Source organism: Phoca vitulina, unplaced genomic scaffold, assembly GCF_004348235.1.
Source record: "Phoca vitulina isolate PV1807 unplaced genomic scaffold, GSC_HSeal_1.0 scaffold26, whole genome shotgun sequence".
NCBI lineage: Eukaryota > Metazoa > Chordata > Mammalia > Carnivora > Phocidae > Phoca > Phoca vitulina.
This window is the reverse complement of record NW_022589729.1, coordinates 23,242,451-23,246,155: the sequence shown is the minus strand read 5'-3', so window position 1 is coordinate 23,246,155 and position 3,705 is coordinate 23,242,451. Positions and strand designations below refer to the sequence as shown.

The 3,705-nt window shown below is 37.8% G+C and overlaps 1 non-coding gene across 1 annotated transcript; it reads right to left on the bottom strand.

The window, feature by feature from the left end:
- Window positions 1-935: 935 nt before the first annotated feature.
- TRNAN-GUU lies at window positions 936-1,008 on the bottom strand. Its single transcript has one exon. It is a non-coding gene; the product is annotated as a tRNA-Asn (tRNA).
- Window positions 1,009-3,705: the final 2,697 nt, after the last annotated feature.

Sequence of the window (3,705 nt, the reverse complement as noted above, 5' to 3'; positions counted from 1 at the left end):
ATGGAGTAGGAATAAAGGAATTGATAAGGTCGTGCAATGGAGTAAGATTCAGGGATGGGACAGAAAATTGGGTAAGGACTGGAAATACGTTCAAGGATGGCATTAAGTGTTTAGAATTTCTCTTGCACAGAATACTTTGTCAAAATGATCATCTTTAAATAGCAATGTTAAAATAACTTTCTTAATAACTTATTAACTGTTATTAACCTTATTGTAACTGTTGCCAATCAATAGGAGACCTGCTATGAGTGATTTTGATGGGTCATCAAGGGAAGGGAATTGAATCATCATTACCCATTTTGGGTAGCACGGCATATCTTTTATAAACAAAACTTTCCTTTATTGAGACAAGTCCTGTAAGTGAAAAGAGGTTGTTCAGCAAGGTTGTTCAGCAAGATACATTTCCCAATTTCTTTGACATGAACTCATACCAAGAAATACCTTCTTAATTATCATCTGGCCTTTAGGCCATGGGCTCTCCCAGGGAAGTATTGTAATTTTTTTTTTTAAGATTTTTTTTTATTCATTTGAGAGAAAGAGAGAGAGAGCACATGAGCGAAGGGGGAAAAGCAGAGGGAGAGGGAGAAGCAGGCTCCCCACTGAGCAAGGAGCCTGATGTGGGGCTCAATTCCAGGACCCTGAGATCATGATGTTAGCTGAAGGCAGACGCTCAACCATCTGAGCCACCCACGTGCCCCAAGATTGTAATTTTTTAAAACATTTTTAAAGAACATTTTATTTGAAAGACAGAGAGAGAGAGAAAGAGCAGGGGCAGAGGGAGAAGCAGACTCTCTGCTGAGCAGGGAGCCTGACACGGAGCTCGATCCCAAGATCCCAGGATCATGACCTGAGGCGAAGGCAGATGTTTAACCGACTGAGCCACCCAACTGCCCCTACATTTTTTTTTTAAAGATTTTATTTTTAAGTAATCTCTGCACCCAACATGGGGCTCAAACCCACAACCCTGAGATCAACAGTCGCATGCTCTACCAACTGAGCCAGTCAGGCACCCCTGTGGAATTGTAATTTAAAATGACTGATCAAATGAAGATGTTGTCAGAAATGAACAAAATATGGGGCCAATGAGGATTCATATTTATGGAGAAAAAAAAATAAACCATCGAATCTTAAAAATAGAAGGGACCTAATTCATCTGTATGTCATTTGAAACCATTTCCCAGCACTCTCACCTCCTTGTCAAATGATCACTTACCTGCTTTGAACACTTATGTCTTTTGGGCAGCCAGGTCTGTTTGAGGGCAGCTCTGATTTATATTTTGAGATTGGGCTGAACCCTGCCCCTCTATAAATCCTATTCCTGTGCCCCAGTTTTGCCCTTTGGGGCAACACAGAAGAACTCTATGCTGTTTCCTATCTTCAAAATATTTGAGAATATCAGACATGTGCCCTCTTGCATCATCTTTTTTCCAGGCTAATTGTTGTGAGGTTTCTCAACATTGATCTGTGACCGTATTTCTGATCTCTCTCTTCTGACTGAACACATCCTAAATTATAATGTCTTTTACTATAGTGTAAAGTTGGAACTGAATCGACACGTGGTTGGACAAGCTCACAGTCCAATGGTTGGCATATTATAATTCTTTTAATGTAGCTTAAAATTGCATTCAAATTTAGCAACTACATCATATCATGGGGCTATGCACAGTTGCACATGTAATTAGATGAATAATTAAAACTGCAGATCTTATTCATGTAAAATATCAAGTTGCCCCTCCCCTATTTTGTTTGCTTTACTTGGAAGATATGAAATATCCCTCTTTTGTTTCATCTTGTTTATTTTGATATGTAGCTAGCTTTTTATGATTAAAAGAGTAGTTTGGTGCTTTAAACAATTATTTTTCATTGTAAAAACTTCAGGGGGTAAAAGTACAAAGAAGAAAGTAAAATCATCCCAAATTCTACTACCTAGGAGTGGTTACATTTTTAAAAAAATCAACATACAAGTTTATGTTTATAATGGTATCAAAGAAAACATCGTTTATAATAGTAAGTTTACTGTTGCATTGATAATTTTGTCATTTTCAAGTATAGAAAGAGGCGTATTGCATAATACATATAAAATACAAGTTGCCAAACTGTATAATTCCACTTTTATTAATTAAAAAAGAAACTACACATATTGATATGAATGCACAATTTTTAAAACAGGATCACACTATATTCTGTCCTGTAACATTGCTCTTTTCTCGCAGCATACACAACTTTTCAGGTAATAAATATAGAACTACAACATTTTTAGTGATTGTGTAGTATTCTATTGCATTTGTGAAGCACAATTTAAACAAATAATTTGGGGTGCCTGGGTGGTTCAGTCAGTTAAGTGTCTGCCTTTGGCTCAGGTCATGATCCCAGGGTCCTGGGATCGAGCCCTATGTAGGGCTCCCTGCTCAGTGGAGAGTCTGCTTCTCCCTCTCCCTCCCCTGGCTTGTGCTCTCTCTCACTCTCTGTCTCAAATAAATAAATAAAATCTTTAAAAATAAATAAATAATTTGTTTCCAAATTACACTCTTATAAGCAGAACTATGATAAACAGTCTTTCTCTGTGATTACCTGCTTTGGATACATTCCTAGAAGTATTGCTATCACAATTTTTTTTTTTTTAATTCCTGAGTTTGTCACCTAGTATGTCTCTCCAAGTTTTGTATTATGTGTAAATGTGATAAGCACACCTTCTCTCCTAATCTGAGTACTTGATAAAAAGGTCCAACACAGACTCAGGTCAAGGGTTACCTCCCCTTTCCAGCCTTTCCCAGTGCCTCCCCTCCTCCCACTTCAGATCTGCTGCTCTTTTCTTTGTGTTCCTAGTTAACCCCACTCAGACTGCTATAGCCAAGCATGATAATACTCTATCATTCTGTTTTCATTTACTCGTATGCTTTCCTATAGAGTCTACTAGACAGCAAAGACCAAGGCTTCTGAGTTTTAGTCATCTGCTCCCACCCAAATGAGCACAGTTCCTGGCACATTGTAGGAGATTATGAATGACAGAAGGAGAAGGATTCAACACAGGCTCAAGGAAAAATTCCCAAAGCATGCTACTAAATCCTAATTTTTTTTAAGTAGGCTCCATGCCCAGTGTGGGGCCCAATGCAGGGCTTGAACTCATGACCCTGAGATTAAGACCTGAGCTGAGATCAAGAGCTGGCCACCTAACCCACTGAGCCACCCAGGCATGCTCCATCTTTGGTTTTTGAGGCAGAAATAGATTGAAACAGTGGGGAAAGGAAATTGCATTTCCATGTGTAAAAGTGAGGGAGGCTAAAGAAAGCAGAGAGAAGTGGGCTAAAAACAGGTGAAAAAAATAAAACTACTAGCATTCTAATATGTATTCAACAACAAGTTAAATAATATAGAAGAAAGGCTTCCATATACAATAGTAACAAATAAGACAAAGTCCTGAAGAATTTAACATAAAAAAAGATTCAAGTACATGGAAAAACATAAACCATGTAAAGCCAAGTGTCTTGTACTTGGGCAAGAATACTAAACATTGTGATGATGCCAATTCTCCCTAGGTCAATTCTAAATTTCAAAGTGCAATGCAATCCCATCAAAATAACAATAGGAATTTGGAGAGGGGCGAGACTTCATAAAATTGGATTAAAATTCATCTGGAAAAATAAACGTGATACAGCAATTCCCAAACTTTGCTGTGTTTAATAATCACATAAGGAGCTTTCATTT